Genomic DNA, 19,654 nt, shown 5'->3' on the forward strand with positions numbered 1-19,654 from the left:
AGGTCACAGGAGTGAGAAGGCCATTCTTGGTTAACGAAACGTGTAAAACCTAATAGAAGAACAAGATTCGAGTTTCAGTTCCAAGGATATAGTTCTAACAGTTCCTTCCAATTTTAACATCATCATGGTTGGGCACTGAAATCCAGTTTCTCACATAATGCTGCTTTGCTTGTGGTTTAAGACCTTCTAATGTTGAAAATAGGAGTACCTGGTGGCACAGTGGGTAAGAGCTTGGCTGCTAACAGGAAGGTTGGTGGTTCAAACCAACCAGCAGCTCTGCTGGAGAAAGATGCGGCTGTCTATTTCCATAAAGAGCATAGCCTTGGAAACCCTGTGTCACAGTTCTACTCTGCCCTGTTAGGTCGCTGTGAGTAGGAATTGACTTAAAGGCAGTGGGAACGTGGAATAGAAATAGTAGGAGAATACTGGACTGGATTAATTTCCTTTTCTGGGCAATTAATATTAAAAAGTAACTGAGGCCCATACTAAGTAACTCTTGGTTTACCTGGATTTTTGGATGTGAGTCTTTTTTTTTTTTTTTTCAAACTGATGAAGTTGATAGATTTACCTAGAAGGGTAGGGAGTTGTCTGTGCCTATCTTATGGATGTAATTTAATTTGTATAGCTATTTACAGAGTCCCTTATGGCTACTTTTTACCGCGTAAGCCAAAATAGATTTGAAAAGATGTAGTTCCCAATGTCAGTAATTTCATGTCTACTGGGAGAGCTTTATCAGGAAAAGCCACGTGGCTTCTACTGTTTCCATGTTAGAAGTTAGATGACATCACCATTTCTGTCTTTTATGTCAGTGATGTTAGATCTTTAGCTTAGACCTCATTCAGAACCTTCCAGGATTCTGTGCGTCAGCAGGCTTGTTGTTAGACTTGGTGCTTCATTCCAAGCTAGGCTTTCCTCATCTTATTTGGCCATTCTTATTTATTCTTCCATGCTATTTTTTCAGACTTTGTAAATGCGTAGGTGGATGTTTTCTGTATAATCTTGGTCCAGAAATAGATTTATAGGGAAAATAGCACATTATTGGCCTGTTTGTGGGGACATTTTCAGTATTTAGTTTTGATTTTTTAGATGGTTTGCTTATGGAAATGGATTATAAGCTATTGCATATTTAGTTCTGAAATTCAAAATCTCAGAGTTATTGTGGCCAATTTATTTTTTCATATTTTGCCCTCAATTCTGTGCAGTTTGAATGGGCTGTTGCACATACATTGTTCGGGGACTTGCCATGAGTGGAGATGTACTGTGTGCAGGTAAGAGTCGTTTTCAGAGCTGTACCAGTTATTGGTAAAGACCTTGGCTGGACTTATGATGAGATATGCTGACTATGAGCATGATGAAGTGAAGCTCAATATGATTTCTCTGAATTCCAGCCTAAGTGTCAATCCACAGACTCAGGATACAAATTTTCTGATAGTTAATGAGTTGTGAATTTTATAAGGGTTTTTCTGTTGAAAAATTCCTAGGGGGAATGAAGAAGTTGCATGTCTTTCAGGTTGGCTCTAGATCTCCCAGTACATTTTCCTTGTGTAGGCTATTTTCTGTGTTTGTAGCATTGGTATATCTCACCTTTGTCTTCTTTTACACTGTGCATTTCAAGTGAAAACTTTAAGAGACTAAGGACTCTAGCATCACTCAGTTTCAGCCTCTTACCAAACTTTCCTAAGGGCAAGTCCCCAACCTCTGTGAGGCGTTTACCACGTGAATAAGAAGTAGCCAGTTTGTTGGTGGAGACATTTCTTTGATCTAAGATGAGACATTAGTAAATTATTAATTTTTATTTGGTTTTCTGTATCATGAAAAGACATGGATGGCAAGTTAGAAGTTTTGACTCTTTGTGATTTATTTAAATGCATGAAATTGGCTTTTTTACAGTTGTTGATGCTGAGCCCGAAAGAGATGAAATGATTCACTTAATGCCATACATTTCTTCAGTGATGACATTGGTAACTGAAATCACGTTATAATCTCACATTCTTGAATATTTCTCTGTGTTTGTGTGAGTAGTAGGTGGTAACTGTATTATCTAAGTTATCTTTTATTGGCATTCTATTAGGTGGTTGTGCTTTGCTTATAGTAGCTGTTATGAAGGAGAAGTAGCTTAGGAAAACTCATATTAAAAAGGTTCATTGCACATTTTAATACACTAACATATCCACCTGTCTTAGTTATCTAGCGCTGCTGTGATAGAAATAGTACAAATGGATGCCTTAACAAACAAATTTATTTTCTCACAGTTTAAAAACCCAGTACCCGGTGCCATCGAGTCGATTCCAACTCATAGCGACCCTATAGGACAGAGTAGAACTGCCCCATAGAGTCTCATAGTTTAGGAGGCTAGAAATCCAAATTCAGGGCACCGGCCGCAGGGGAAGGCTTTCTTTCTCTCAGCTCTGGGGCGAGGTTGTTGTTCCTTCAGCTTGTTTGCTGGTTCCTTGGAGATCTCTGTGTGGCTTGGATTTATAGTCCCCCTATCGCTTGTTTGTTTAATCTCTTAAAACTCAAAATGGATTGACTGCAGACCCACCCTACACTTATCCTGCCTCATTAACATAACAAAGACAACCCATTCCCAAATGGAATCATAACCACAGGCATTACCCATTGCCTTCCAGTGGATTCTGACTCCCAGTGACCCTATAGGACAGGGTAGAACTGCCCCATAGGGTTTCCATGGAGTGGCTGGTGGATTTGAACTGCCGACCTTTTGGTTATTAGCTGATCTCTTAACCACTGTGCCAGCAGGGCTCCAACCACAGGCATTGAGGTGTAGCCTTAATGTGGGATTATTTGACCTTGGATGTTTGATGAAACCTGGAGTGGTCAGTCATTTATGGGTGAAGAGAAACAGTGGTAGTTGCTGACACAGCCCCATTTTATTAACCCAAATTCATTTTTACATGTGGTCTAAAGAAAATGTCCTGTGAACAGAAATCCCTGGAAGGAGATTAAGTCTTTGTTTGGTTGGCTTGATGATAAGTCAGTTATGGACCTGACTTTAGTTTTCATTCTTGCTAAAAGAATCTGAGATCCAGTCAAGCTAATTTATGAGGAGAGTAGTTTGAAGAGTAATGGAAGGAATGAGTTAGCAATAGATGGAGGATGAAAAGAAGGAAAGAAGGAAAGCAACCAGTTTAAGGTGATTGGAGCATGACCTTGCATTGCTCACGTGTGGAGTGAGGAGTGTAAATTATTCCAATTGTTAGCAACAAGAAAAATCTCACTAACAGTAGGTTTGAATATTAGAACAATGAGGGGAGGTTAGAAGTCATAATTGCCATGTACATGTCAAATTTGCGTGTTTCCTCGGTTTGAGTCTCAGCCACTTATTCCATATTTGTTTGAGGTGATTTTGTAGACAAGATTATGTCTTTGGTTGAGATTATTGTAATTATCAAAGTAGACTACTCAAATGGCTGTTACTGCTGCCTTTGCTGGGATGGGTAAATGATTGCACACTTCTAGGCAGCTTTGGTTAAATCAGTGGCTCTCAAACGTTAGTGAGCACCAGAATCACCTAGAGGAATTGTCCTACCCTCAGGTTCTAACTCCTTAGGCTTAATTCTGAGAACTTGCTTTTGAACAAGCTCCCAGATGCTGCTGGCCCAGGTGCTCCACTTAGAGAGCAACTAGATTATATTTAGGAGGATACATTCGTTTTCAGAAAAGTGCTATTTTATGACTTATATACAGATTTGGAGAACATAATGAAATAGCTTATAGCATGTTTATAAATGTGAAAATGAGCAGCGAATTTTGAAAGGAATTTATCTTTTGTAATATTAAAAATCTAAATGAAAAATAGTATATTTATATTTTTATTGCAATATTATATAAACTAAGAATGACTAATAGCAGCCATTAGGGTTAAATAGGGAAGAAACATGCACATAATTTCTTTGGGAATATCAATTTATATATCATTTGTGAAGAAGAGATTGCCAATATACATTTAAAGTATGTACTTCATTTGAGGAAAGAAACTCTTTTTTTAAATATATATGGTGAAAGTATACACAGAAAGATACACCATTTCAACAATTCCTACATGTACAGTTCAGTGACATTGTTTGCATTCAAGTTGTGCTGCCAGTCTTGCTATCCTTTTCCACATTATTGTACCACTATTATCCTACACTCATTGCCTCCTAAGCTTCCTATCCAACGAATCAAGTTGATGTTAGTTTGATGTCACATACATAATTCTTTAAAAGAGCACAATTCTCAAAACAAATGTACATTTCTGAATAAAATAAGGTATTTTTTGGTTCAGTGAAGACTGAGTTTTGGTTTAAGGTTTAAAGCTGAAAGATTATCTAGGTCAGTAGTTTGAGGGGGCTCATTCTACATCAGTGGCTCCAGAAAGTCTGGATTCCATTGAGAATTTGAAACTTTCTACATTTTTCCCCATTTTTATTTATAGAATCTTTGATCAAAACATCAGCAATGGTAGTTGGGCGCTAGTTTTTTTTTTTTTATCTCATGGCAGAGAAGGCAGTTGTTCATGGAGACACACAGATATGGACTTGATTTTCCTTCAGTTTCTGACCCTTCTTCTTCCTGTGTTTGTTGCTTCAGGTAAATGGAGACCAATTGTTGCACCTTGGGTGGCTGCTTGTTAGCTTTTGGGACTCCAGTCACTACTCAACAAACTAGGCGGTAGAACAGAAGCACTGAGAAATAGTATACTAAGCTAATTGGGATGTCCCTCAAAACCATGACCCTAAACCTCCAAACTAAGAAAACAAATCCCATGAGTTGTTTGGTTGTGCATAAAGAGATTAAACAGCTGTTCCTGCTCATTTTTGTTAAGAATATGTATAGCACAATATTTGCCAGTTCAACATTTTTCAGGTTTATAGCTTAGTGATGTCAATTACATTAATCAGGTGTATAACCTTGATTGATGCTGAATTTCCCATCACCATGAATAGGAACACACTGCTTCCCAAACAGTAGCTCCCTTTCTCCCCCTTCTTCTTACCCTGGTAACCACTAATAAACTTTGGTCTCTATGTATTTGTCTCTTCTTGTCATTTTGTTAGTGAGGTCAGACTGTATATGTCCTTTTGTGGTTGACTGATTTCACTCATAATATCTTCAAGGTTATTCATGTTGTAGCATGTACTAGGACTTCGTTTCTCTTTCTGGTTCAGTAGAATTCCATTGTATGTACGTACCACTTTTGCTTTTCTATTCGTCCGTTGATGGACATTTCGGTTGTTGCACCTTTTGGCTATAGCAAATAGTGCTGCAATGAACATCAACGTGCAGGTTTCTGTTCGTATTGTTGTCCTTAAGTCTCTTGGGTATATACCTAGGAGTGAGGTTGCTGAATCATATGGTAGTTCTATTTTGAGTTTTTTGAGGAACCTACACATTGTTTTCCACAATAGTTGTATCATTGTGCATTTCCACCATCAGTGGGTAAGGGTTCCAGTTTCCGGGCCTTCTTCTAACATTCGCTATTTTTCTAAAACATTTTTTTGATAATGTATGAAAATGTTCTGTTTTTTGATAATGGATTAACTACACTAATTTGGAAACCCGGGTGGCGTAGTAGTTAAGAGCTACAGCTGCTAACCAAAAAGTTGGCAGTTCAAGTCCACCAGGTGCTCCTTGGAAACTCCAAGGGGCAGTTCTACTCTGTCCTTTAGGGTCGCTATGAGTCGTAATCAACTCAATGGCAATGAGTGTATTTTTTGTTTGTTTTTTGTTTTTTACTCTAATATTTACTATAGAAGGTCACTTTGGGGAAAAAAAAAAGACCAGTAAATAAAAATTTCTGGAGAACAGTAGGTGTTTGTTTGGGAAAGCCATTTAAGAGTATATGTGTTCTCAATTGGCAGATTTCCTAGACATGGTGATAATTGCCTGATACTTACCATCTTAGGAAGGTTTATCTGGTTTGTGTTTAAAGTTACGTTTTGAATTCCATGTAAGTTGCGTTACTTTTTAAGGAGGCATATGATCTAAATTCATTTTAATCATCTACTTGTTGATCGTTTTTAGTGGTCTGTAAAATGGCACTACTAATGGATTTCTTGGTATTGGGTATGGGAAGTATCCAATTCCTTGGGAAGTTTTAACATATACAGTAAAACCTATGAGAGCTGGAACTCAACAGGCCTGCCTTGTATTTTCAGGTCTTGCAAGGTTTCCATCTTTGATAGCATGCAGCCTTACCGCTTTTATAACCTTATCTGTTAGTGGAAAATATTTGAGTTTCCTTCTCTGACAGGTTTCTGCCTTACACAGGTTTCAGCTTTTGCAGGTTTTACTGTATAGTACAGCTTTGTTATACATGCTCTGTTGGATGTGTTTAGCTCTGGAAAATTAGTTCTGTTTCTAACTGTGTTACTCTATGTGGCTAGTGTTATAATGAATTGTCATCCACTTTTTCTTAGCAACTTTGTAAAGTTAGTCACTTTAGGTACGATTCCTCTAAGTTGGGAAGTGCTGAAGAACATATATCCTGGTCTAGTGACAGTTCCTGCCTGTGCTAGAGCAGCTGAAGAAGGGAATGAGACTTCCAACAAGAAGACTTCTTTACTTTGGATTGGACCGATTGGAATAAGAAGAGATCACAGAGGGTTAAAAAAAATGTGGGTTAGGGTTTGTCTGAGAATAAGTTTAGTATAATGAAATCGAGTTTCTTATTTTTGCAGTGTGATAGCAAATTTTGGATACTGTACGGTTTACGGTCAGTATCTATTACATAATGTATATCATGTATATCATATATAATCCTCTCTAGTGAACTTGGCTGAACCGATGTTGAGTCAACGAAAGAAATACCCTATCCCTGAGAAATTGTTTCTGGGGGTCATAAATATGAAACTTTCATAAAAGCCTCGATTTATTGAATAGTGCTTCTTGTTTGCTTAAGGTGATTACACTGCTAGATTTTGAAAAATGGTTCGAAGAAGCTACAGGGTAGCTTTTTCAGAAATTCTTCCTTTATGTGAAAAAAGATATATTGACGATTCACCAGAGCCTTGGTGTCCTTGTTGCTGCTCAGACTCCAAGGCCTAGTATCATAATTGGCACCTAGTAGGTACTTGATGGATAGTCAGTATTTGTTCTATTCGTATATCATTGCATATTGTCACATATACCAATATCACATAATATTGGTATATTCGTAGAATCAATTCATGAAAGAACAAAAGGTGCAAGTAGAGGCAAAGTTTGGTGCTCACACCTTCTTTGGGAGGGTTTGGGACAAGAACAAGGACATTTTATTGTGCCACATTGCTGGGAGCAGGGGATTGGGGAAATTGTATTTCCTTGAACTCAGCTCTCCTATTTCATCAATTAGATATTTCCAGGAGAGCACCGTATTTCAGGATAGGGCTTTATGAGAAATAGAGAAGGGTGGCCATTGAGGTTATTTTCTTTTATAGAATGCCTGTACCAGGTTCCGCCCAGCTCATTGCAGAATAAATCTTCTACATAACAGCAATAACAAAAAACAAAACAATGTGTTTACTGGAACTTGTCTGTTGTGAAATCATTTATAAATAGATGGTATTTCTTTTCCTGAGGAGAGGACTTAATTGTTAATGTACAGCAGAGCACTTTACTACATAAAAATGTTAAAATGCATGTATTATGGATTGAATTGTGTCCCCCCAAAATGTATGTCAACTTGGGTATGCCATGATTTCCAGTATTGTGTGGTTTTCCTCCATTTTGTGATCTGATGTAATTTTCCTATGTGTTGTAAATCCTAATCTCTGCTGTGGTTAATGAGACAAGATTAAAATGTATGTCAACTTGGGTATGCCATGATTTCCAGTATTGTGTGGTTTTCCTCCATTTTGTGATCTGATGTAATTTTCCTATGTGTTGTAAATCCTAATCTCTGCTGTGGTTAATGAGACAAGATTAGGTTATGTTAAATATCATCAATTAGATATTTCCAAGCAAGCACCATATTTCAGGATAGGGCTTTATGAGAAATAGAGAAGGGTGGCCATTGAGGTTATTTTCTTTTATAGAATGCCTCTACCAGGTTCAGCCCAGCTCATTGCAGAATAAATCTTCTACATAACAGCAATAACAAAAAACAAAGCAATGTGTTTACTGGAACTTGTCTGTTGTGAAATCATTTATAAATAGATGGTATTGCTTTTCCTGAGGAGAGGACTTAATTTTTAATGTATAACAGCACTTTACTACATAAAAATGTTAAAATGCCTGTATTATGGATTGAATTGTGTCCCCCAAAATGTATGTCAACTTAGGTATGCCATGATTTCCAGTATTGTGTGGTTTTCCTCCATTTTGTGATCTGATGTAATTTTCCTATGTGTTGTAAATCCTGATTTCTGCTGTGGTTAATGAGACAAGATTAAAAAAAAATATGTATTTCCAAGAGAGCACCATATTTCAGGATAGGGCTTTATGAGAAATAGAGAAGGGTAGCCATTGAGGTTATTTTCTTTTATAGAATGCCTCTACCAGGTTCAGCCCAGCTCATTGCAGAATAAATCTTCTACATAACAGCAATAACAAAAAACAAAACAATGTGTTTACTGGAACTTTCTGTTGTGAAATCATTTATAAATAGATGGTATTGCTTTTCCTGAGGAGAGGACTTAATTTTTAATGTATAACAGCACTTTACTACATAAAAATGTTAAAATGCCTGTATTATGGATTGAATTGTGTCCCCCAAAATGTATGTCAACTTAGGTATGCCATGATTTCCAGTATTGTGTGGTTTTCCTCCATTTTGTGATCTGATGTAATTTTCCTATGTGTTGTAAATCCTGATTTCTGCTGTGGTTAATGAGACAAGATTAAAAAAAAATATGTATTTCCAAGAGAGCACCATATTTCAGGATAGGGCTTTATGAGAAATAGAGAAGGGTAGCCATTGAGGTTATTTTCTTTTATAGAATGCCTCTACCAGGTTCAGCCTAGCTCATTACAGAATAAATCTTCTACATAACAGCAATAACAAAAAACAAAACAATGTGTTTACTGGAACTTTCTGTTGTGAAATCATTTATAAATAGATGGTATTGCTTTTCCTGAGGAGAGGACTTAATTTTTAATGTATAACAGCACTTTACTACATAAAAATGTTAAAATGCATGTATTATGGATTGAATTGTGTCCCCCCAAAATGTATGTCAACTTAGGTATGCCATGATTTCCAGTATTGTGTGGTTTTCCTCCGTTTTGTGATCTGATGTAATTTTCCTATGTGTTGTAAATCCTAATCTCTGCTATGGTTAATGAGACAAGATTAGGTTGTGTTAAAGGGGATTAGGGTGGGATGCAACACCCTTACTCAAGTCACAGCCCTGATCCAGTACAAGGGGAGTTTTCCTGGGGTGTGGCCTGCATCACCTTTTGTCTTACAAGAGATAAAAGGAGAGAGAAGCAAGCAGAAGATAGGGACCTCATACTACCAAGAAAGAAGCACCAAGAGTGGAGCCTGTCCTCTGGACCTGAAGTCCCTGTGCTAAGAAGCTCGTAGACCATGGGAAGATTGATGACCAGGATCTATCCCCAGAACCAAGTGAGAGAGAATGCCTTCCCTGGGAACTGGCACCCTGAAAATTCAGACTGCTAGCCTCCTAAACTGTGAGAGAGTAAACTGTTTGTTAAAGCCATCCACTAGTGATATTTCTATTGTAGAAGCACTAGATAACTAAGACAGCATGTATCATATTTTTAGCTTCTAATATATTGTCAGTCAATGTATCAGTATACAAATATTGAAGTTGTAAAGCATTTCATTTATTGGATCCACAGTCAACGCCCATGGAAGCAGCAGTCAAGAAATCAAATGACGCATTGCATTGGGAAAATATACTCCAAAAGACCTCTTGAAAGTATTGAAAAGGAAAGATGTCACTTTAAGGACTAAGGTACAGTGGACCCAAGCCATGGTGTTTTCAGTCGCCTCATATGCATATGAAAGCTGGACAGTGAATAAGGAAGACTGAAGAAGAAATGATGCTTTTGAATTATGGTGTTGGTGAAGAATGTTGAATATACCATAGACTGCCAAAAGAATGAACAAATCTGTCTTGGAAGAAGTACAGCCAGAATGCTTATTAGAAGTGAGGATGGTGAGACTTTGTCTTACATACTTTGGACATGTTATCAAGAAGGACCAGGCCGTGGAGAAGGACACCATGCTTGGCAGAGTTGAGGGTCAGCGAAAAAGAGGAAGACCCTCAACGAGGTGGATTGACAAAAGGACCACAGCAGTGGGCTCAAGCATAATGATTGTGAGGATGATACAGGACTGGGCACTGCTATATTCTCTTGTACATAGGGTCGCTGTGAGTTGGAACTGTCTCAGTGGCACGTAACAACAATATATTGTTTATATTTTATGGTGTTGGTTTTTGTAATGTACATAAATATCTTCTGAAATTCAGTGTAAAAATATGTACTGAAGAGTTTTAAAAATGTAGATGAACACAAACAGATAAATCACAAGAAAATCATGGCAAGCAAACGTGTATAGTATAACATCTCAGACACATTAACCATTCATAAATGTCTTTGTAAATCCAGTTGTGATACATTTTCAATTTTGTGGAGATGTAAAAGGTCACGATAGCTAGGAGGTAAGGGAGTAGCTCTCAGTGGACACAAATGGAGTCTAGAAAGATGGATCAAGATTGTTGTATGACAGGCACTGTTCAAATTCCATTAGATGGCTGTCTGTCTGGAGCTCTAGCTGAGGACTTTGACTTCTTTAACTGTATTTACACCCTCCCAACTATCCCGGCGATTCTCATCTCAGATTCTCTAATTCACGTATCGGCCAGAGCAGTCTGAAGGGAATAGATGATGAACGTCACCACATTGTCTTCAAAAGCCTTCAGTTGGCATGTTTCAAGAGTTTTAGAAATAAGGAATGATCAGAGAAGAACATAATTTGCCACAGTAATAACTAGAAATCATCCACTTTTAGTTGTTGAACATTTTAATTCGTAACTTTTGTGACATCCTTTCATTCTCATCCACTGTCCCCTGAGAATCTCCAGAAATTTGTACAGAAGGATGAGTTATGGTAGATTGGTAGTTACAGTTTTTAAATTCTTCTGGAACATCCCGAGGACTTAACTTGTGGACAGCTGTGGAAGTCTAAACCTCCTGCTGCTCTAAGGGGCCTGTGGTCTGAGTCCTGCTGTAGAGCCAGTCTCTAGGTCATCTACTCTGTATTCATCACCTGGTCCAACAGCATCATGACAGGACCTATCACTCCAGATTCCTCCCCAGAATGCCCCAACTTCACAACTGACAAGTGCCTAAAGAGCATCTTCTCAACTGAAAAGTATTTTCAGTGCATAAAACTGGAACTATTTGGGCTACACTGGACAGTATCAAGTAGACATAAACCAGCCCTAGAGGAATGTATAGACAGAAAGAGAAGAATTCAGCTAGCCTCTTCACCCAGCCACAGAAGTATGGACAAAATAATAATGACTATTCACCCTCAGCTTAAGTTGAACTTCATCTTGCCTTTCAAGCATTTACATTTCATTGGGTAATCCTTGGATTTGGGAAGAGAAAAACCAAGAACATTGGTTTTTCTTGCTATGAAATGCTGACTTTCCTTGGAAAAATTAATCTATTAGTTTAAAAAACAGCTCTAAATTTTAAAATCATATTAAATGCTTTTCTGGATGTGTGTAGCCTTATCAGTTTGCTGTTTAAATGCTTGAAGATTATTATTTCATTGCTTCAGTGAAATGTAAACTGCTAATTAAATGATAAAATGTATAAATTATTCATTGGACATTAGGATATTCAGATAAAATTAGATATGTAATAGTTTTATTATTGTTTTTTCATTGAAATCTAATACTCAGGCATAGAGGCGTAGATTTATGAATAAAAAATTGTTTTCAGATAATTTTAACGGTTGGTGTGATAGAGCTGGTTTGATTACCCGGTGGCAGAAATTTTTTTTTATAATTTTTGTTTTGAAGAAATATTTTAATAACTCATGTTGGAAATAGAATTTTTAGGATCTCTCTGATACGCAGTAACACACTTTGGGATAATGTATGTATGTATAGTTTTTGTATTCCATTCTAATTATTGACTTGCCTCTGTGTTCATTAAGCTGTTGGATGGGAAGGAGCGGGGGCATTGGACTGTGTGTGTGAGACAAGCACCTCGTATAGAACCTAAACTACCTCTTCGAGAAATACACACACAGCAAACTATTACCAATACAAGTGTTCTCGTTAACCCTGCATGTTTTTATTTTATGACTTTGTGTATAAAGGGGTGGATATTAGACAGTTGTGTGTAGTAGTCAGATGTTTTTGTTTATACCATGTAGTGCAGAAATTATTGTCCTGTTTTGTAAATATATTTTGCCTGAAGTTGTAGAACAAAGCTTTTTTTTTTGGCTTGTAGAAATGAAATAGACCAGTGAATAGAACAAACCTCTGAAGTGTTGAGTGGGATATTTTGACTTTTGTATATATAAAGATACTTCTTTAAAACAGCTTTCTGAGTGTATAGACACTGCTGATATACATAAATGTTTTTTTTTTTAATATGAGAAACTTTTTAAAAATCACTATAATCTGTAGCTGCCTTCTTGGGGTTTATTGGTTTGTCAGAAGTGCTATGGACGAGGATATTGTTTTGTGATCTCAAGTATATAATATACAACATTCTTTATATTTTTTATTGGTGTAGAGATTGCAAGCATGCATATGTTTTATATGCCTCCCATTGTTAAAACAATATCGTGGAAATGTATAACTTTTGCAGATGATTATAAGAATTCTATATGGGTGGCTCTTTGGGGTTTATTGTTAAGACAGATATGTTTGTAATATTTGTAGATATTTTTGACAGATAATGACAGAGAATAAATTTTTTTTTTTTTTTTAGTGATCCATAGTTCGCCTTTGTAGTCTGCATTGTATTGCTGGGATTTACTGGGAAGTTGAGTTAACAAAAGTCTCTTTGAGATATATTTTTGTTATTTGTATTCTTGGTGTCAGAAAGGGGGATAGAATGATGATTAAAAAGTTTTTTTTTTAAACCATACATAGTCATTTAGAAGAAAAACTTTAAGCTATAATTAAGCTTTTGTTGTTCGTTTTATATAAACATTTCTCTGCCTCTTTAAGAGACTTGTAAAGAGCATCTTACAGAGTCTGTATTTCAGTGTTCATATTCATGGCAATATCCAAGAAAACTTTGTAAATAATGGGAAAATAAAATATTTGAAATTTAAACATCTAGTATTTCTAGATGTATTGAGAGTCTCACAAAGTATAATTTTATAAATTTCTTGTTGTAAATTTATATTTCTATTGTCTATTGCAATGGACTTGGCTGTATTGATCATCCATGAACAGGCTCTTAGAGCTATACAAGATTTATCATCTGTTAATTTGGTCGTTAGGAGGACAAAATAACAACGGAAATTCTCAAATACAAGGCCTGTTCTCATGTTGAAGAAAAGTTTCCCATTGTGTAAATAGTAATACTCCCTCCCCCACCACCAAAAAAAAAAAAAAAATGAAATGCATGAAGACAATGTAAATTCATTTGGTCTTTCAGGATGTTATCTAGTTTCTCAATTTGATATTTTTTTGGTGATAACATTTATGATAGAAATGACTTTATTAAAGAGATTTTATACTACCTCTTGCGACTATACAGTCTTTTGTATGTGCTCCCTTGGTTGCATGACAATATTCAAAATAAACTTTAATAGGCAGGCATAAGTTTTTAACTTATAACATCTAGTCTTTTCTAGATGTATAGAGTCTCACTAAGTATAATTTTGTAAATAATCCATTGTAAAATTACATGGTTTCATTATTTTCTACAAATGTTTTACCAATGGAATTGATAAAGTTGTGGGATTTTGAGGTATAAATATTTCGATATTTGTTTATTGGATTGTTAATGGAAGCAGAAGCGAAGTCTTCTCTGTTGTCACCATTTGTGTTTGCATTGAAACAGTTTAGATTTTAAGCATTGTCTAGTGTTTGTATTGTAAACATTAGAAAAAAATCCAAACTGGTGCAACTAAACCATCATTTTCAACTTGCATGGAGTTATTCATAGGGCATTCTATAAATATATATTTTTATAATCATTATAGGAAATGTTTTATACATAAAGGCGATTGTGTCTTTCCTCTTTCAACTATACCGTTTTGTACGTAATTGGACTGCATGACAACGTTCAAGACAATTTTGTAAATAACAAATAATGCCATTAAAAAAATCTAGTTATTCTAGATGAATGGAGTCTCACAGGGTATAAATTTGTAAATATTTCATCGTAAGATACCATAGTTAATCAGCTTATGTAAATGATTTGGCAGTAAAATAGATAATTACTAATTGGCCTACTTAAGGCTATGTAACTTTGCTGTGTGTCTTTTCAGTGAGTGTTAATGGAGAAGGGATAAACAGATTTTACTGTGTGTCTTCAGACTTTAAGTCTCATGTAGAGTAAAAGTTTAGGCGGTAGCCATTGGTCTTTGGGAGCCTTGTGTACTTATAACTTGTAACAAAGAAACCCCTCGTATGTATTTTTATCTTTTGGAAGAAAGAGGAAGACGTAAGAATGGAACTGTCATTTTAAATGAGATTTACACACAGTGAAAACACATTCAGATGGTAAAATTATTGTTATTTTTCTATACTATATGAACGCACTTATGAAATGCATTCTGTAATGGATATCGTAAATACATATGTACACAAAATTATTACAGATCTGATAACTGCTGTTTCAAGAGTATTACCTTATTTTTACTTGTTAAATTATTGATTTACATTTTTTTCTCTTTGAAGATTGTGGTATTTTATTTCTAAGCTTAGACACATTTCTAGAAGCCTGCTTTTAGAGTCAAAAAAGACTGCCTTTTTTATATCCATTTGTTTTCTAATCTCTTCTCATGTGTATACATCAATATGAGAATGACTTCTGTGGTTGCTAGTGTTTTGTTTTCCTGATAGTTTTTTAAAAATTTACTGTGGATATATGTCGTATGGAAACCCTGGTGGCGTAGTGGTTAAGTGCTACGGCTGCTAACCAAGATGTTGGCAGTTCGAATCCGCCAGGCGCTCCTTGGAAACTATTTTGGGCAGTTCTGTTCTGTCCTATAGGGTCGCGATGAGTCGGAATCGACTCAAGGGCAGTGGGTTTGGTTTTTGGGTATATGTTGTGTGATGATCACAAATGAATGTTAAAAAATATCAAAAAGCATCTTATACCTCTGTGCGTAAATAAGTTAGAACAATTTAAAGGCACTAGTCAGTGTTGGGCAAAATATGTTAAGAATATCTGGCAATGACAATCAAAATTGAGCACGCCCATTACTTTTGAAATGGTATGATTTTTTGCTGGGATTTTATCTATTCCAGTTCTCAGAATTTTTAAGAAAAAAATTTAGATGAAAGTAACAAATAACTGAACATCTGAAATACCTGTCATTAATCAATAAAAGAAATCTGGTAATGCTTATAGTTCGTTCAACACGTGACTATAATCCATATACCGAAATGATATTCTGAAATGGAAGGATATTTGTTGTATTTTTGTATTTAAAATGCCATAAAATAGTATAGAACATTATGTCACCTTGAACAACCATCACCTAGTCCCCTTTTGCATGGGTAGGTGTCTAGATAGTCTAACTGAAACGTTAATGGTAATTGTTCCTGGGGAATGGGATTAGCCTAATATCATTATGAAGTTAAATAATGCTTACTCTTCAGTGTTATGAAAATAGTGATTATTTTAACACCCTCTTTGAAATATACATATTTGAATTTAAAAAATGAAACATTTCGTCAGTGTATGTGCTATATGACAAAAATCTTAAATAAGTGATTATGTATGAATAGAAAGTTATCTGTAATAAAACAACCTATTTATGCCTGTCTTTATTCCTGCTTATCATCATCTTGGGAGTGTTGGGCTGTTGTATTCAACTTTGTATTCTCAGTGGCCATTATCATTGGTTTTTGAATGATCTCAAGAAGAGAATGTGATTAGAGACTAGTGCAGCAGTCTTTCACAGTGAAACAGTATTGGATTACCCAAGGAAAGAAGAAAAGAGAAAATGAGATTTGAGGTAGGTGCCAATAAGCCAGAAGATTATATTTGTTTTAACAGATGGATGAAGAAAATGTTTATTTAAAGTATCTTTCACAGAAACATTTAAAGAGGGTGAGTTTTCATAGTGACAATGCCATATTTGTGGGTATTGACTAGGTCAAGTTGTTGGAGGTGGGTCTTTTGGGATAGGTTGGAAAAAAAAGGTTGGAAGTTACCCTTAATTTGTGAGTAAATGGGGAATGGTTTGTTTACTTCTGCTACAGTGGTTGAATCTGTCTGAAGGATTTCAGGTGTTTGCATTTTTATAGATAATTCAAAATTTCTAGGGAAAAATTTCCATATTCTCAGCATTTGTCCTAAAAGTGCTTAAAAGATTGCAAGGAAATAGGGTTAACTCTGTGAACAGTTATATTTGTTAAGTCTACCTAATTATATCCATTTACTATACCTGACCAACCTGAAGTTATCTAAATTTATATGTTCTGGTCCCTCAGTCATAACTCACCTTTGCTATGTTGTTTATCATGTTTCTCAGAGAATCACGATGAGCAAAATATTATTTGTAAAGAAGCTGAGGAGAGCTGACATTTTCAACAGCACCCCTCTTACAAAGTCCCGTAATTCATAAGTCCTAACTGCAAACCACAGGTAAGAATATTTTGGACCAAGAAGTGCTATTCTGAGGTGTGACTTTGTCTAGTCTCAGGAAAAATAATACTGGTGCAGACATTGTTCTCAGGCGCTTTAGAGTTTTCAGTCATGAGAAAGAATTAGCGTGACTTAAAGATTCTACAAAAGTAAATATGAAGACTAATATGCAGAATGCTGGGGATTATTTCTGTCTTCCATCTGTTTACTTATTTGTATTTACTATTTCTTTGTTATCAAACATTAAAACATAAGTAATGTCGTAAGGTAAATGACTACTTCAGTGTCCAAGAATAAGAAAGTAGGAAATAGAGCAACTTTTTGTGTTGTTGCAAATACTCTTTTTGGTTATGTTGAAGAGGAAAATTTATGGAAACCAGTAAAAAGAAGTTGATATTGAAAAGCTAAGGTTGTAGACTTGACCCAGCTATGGATTGATTAATCTGCAATTGTTCCTATAGGTTAAGAGAAGTGTTTGACAAAGTTCAATATGAATCTTTTTTCCTGCCGCCCTCACCTGTACCATAAGAATGATGTGTGTGTACCTCACCTTACAGTGTTTCCTCTTTTATTGGTCAGGAGATAATAGTTCCAGGAAGAGACACTTCTGCCATCTTTGTTTTTAACTGCGAGAATAGCATCGCCAGTGAGTGACCTGTTGCAGTACTCCTCGTTCAAGAATTCTTCACTACCATTTCTGGTCCCAGAAATACGCTTTGGTAATAAGATTTTACAATCAATTGAGTGCTCATTTGATGGAGGGGTAGGGGAAGGATTGTATATAAGTTATCCTGCTCTGAATCTTGATGACTTCAGTGAAAACTCATAGGCATTGAAATCTGGTTATATAATGCTATATAACAAATTACTCTGAAACTTGGTGGCATAAAACAATTGCTTTGTTACGTCCATTGATTCCGTGGGTCAGGAATCCCCTGGGAGCATTGACATGGCTCAAGTCACCTAGAGACTTCACTCACATGTCTGGCACCTGGTTTGGGGTGACTTGAATGTTGGCCTAAGCGCAGACTTTCCAATATAGCATCAACACAAAGCAGGGTTCTCAGAGGAAGAGTGTTCAAAGCGAACCTGGTGAAAGCTGAATGGCTTTTCTTGACCTGCTCTCAGAAGTCCTGCCTCATCACTTCTGTCACATTCTGGGGGTGCAGGCTCCATTCTTGATGTGAAAATGCTAAGGTGACTTAAGAATAGCATGGCGTACTAGATAGATAAAGAAGATGTAGTAGTTCAGGGCTACACTTGAGGAGCCTCGTTAGGCATGTTTATGTTGAAAGTCCTTCTCAGTGCTCACATCGTAACCTACATCTACCCCATGGAGAGAAATTACTAAACTGATTTTCAGAAATCCACTTCTCATACAATCTGAATTTTTCAGATACTTTCTAGCATGCACTGGTAATCATTGCCTGGCATAGCATAAAGTTTTATTGAATTACGTTTGGTGACTTTTGGAGTAAACTAGGTAAAAGAGAAGAAACAAAGAATAAAAGACATAATCTGTGAGATAAAGTCACTTTTGGAAATGTAAAACAAAGGAGTCCAAATGCAATATGCTGATACTGAAACAAAGTCATAGCTATGGAAGTGTGTTAGAATGAGAGGGGATAGTTTCTGATTGAAACCAAGGATATCATTCTGCCAAATAGTGAATTCCAGTGTGTTTACTATGAAATAAGAGGTAGTGTGCTTCTCGATTTTGTTTAATTTTCCACGGGCCTCCTGGAAAGGTACCGCATGGGATGTGCTGTCAAGAAGGCTGCCGAATTCCTGCAGCAGTCTCCCTTATCCTTTTTTGCCTGTTAACCAAAGGATAACCTCAAAGGGAAGGTTTTAATCAGAAAATGTTTCTTTTCGTAGGATAAATTACAGCAAATAAAAGATTGACCTGTGATAGCCAGGTAAAATAATGATATAGGAGCTCTGTCCTTTCCCAAGTTCTATTATAGATTCTATGTTAGTACAGTTACTGTTTTTTTCTCATCAAATGAACTGATTTACTTTTGTTATTTTCATTGTAATATTTAGGTATTGTTGTTATATAGTTTGTGCTGAACTGCATGTAGACTGGATATAGAATGAGTTAGTGACCTAGATACACAAGCAATCAAATACATAGTTGAAAAGAGACCCAGGCAAACTGAGGATCATATTGGAGAAATCAGTCCATTTTAAAAGGAAGGTATAAGAAGAAAGATTACCAGTGTCAGAATTGACTTGATGGCAGTGAGTTTGGATTTTTTGGTACCCTCATATAGTTAGAAAATTCCAGGAGGAATTTTGACCCACCTGCAGTTTATTCATAACAGAATGGGTATTAAATTTCATTTTACACAAAAATGTTATTAGCCTTTACTGGTCCCAGGAGTTGTGCTTCTCATCTCTGCCATTTTCCCACTGTGTTCTCCCAGGTAATGACTGCATAGGAAACTGATGCCATTGCTTCTACCACAAGCTTCACCAAAGTGGAACTACAGCCTTCTTCATGCCTGCAGTTTCCTCCCTTTCACGTGTTGCAATGGACACTCCTTACAGATCAGAAAAGGGAATAGGAACGCCGATGTCGATTGAAAAAAAAAAATCATCTTTTTGTAGAACCCAGAGACGTAGAAGTTTGCAAAGTAGAGTATTCTACTTCTTAATGGTCTTCAAATTCTAATCTCCAGTGTGGTCTAATAGTAATGGGGTTTTCTTTTATGCAGCTTATCTTGGGGTGTGTTTGAATTTGCTTTTTCTCTTAAACAATATTTTTGAGCCCCTTGTCCTGTTTTGGTTAAATAGCTTTACCTGCCTGCATGGTTATCTGTAAGACAGATGTCCGTGAAGACATCCTCATCTGTCTTCTTACCCAGCGTTTATGGATCAGAGTTCCGTGTCTTCTACA

General features: G+C 36.2%; 1 protein-coding gene and 1 non-coding gene across 6 annotated transcripts in view; both read left to right on the top strand.

The window, feature by feature from the left end:
- Positions 1-19,654, top strand: part of LOC126087670 (uncharacterized) — a 332,855-nt gene that overhangs the window by 164,772 nt on the left and 148,429 nt on the right. The window lies entirely within an intron of this gene.
- Positions 1,318-1,386, top strand: LOC126057409 (small nucleolar RNA SNORD64). The gene has a single exon (XR_007512499.1). It is a non-coding gene; the product is annotated as a small nucleolar RNA SNORD64 (small nucleolar RNA).

The sequence above is a fragment of the Elephas maximus genome, chromosome 13 (assembly GCF_024166365.1).
Source record: "Elephas maximus indicus isolate mEleMax1 chromosome 13, mEleMax1 primary haplotype, whole genome shotgun sequence".
NCBI classification, from domain to species: domain Eukaryota; kingdom Metazoa; phylum Chordata; class Mammalia; order Proboscidea; family Elephantidae; genus Elephas; species Elephas maximus.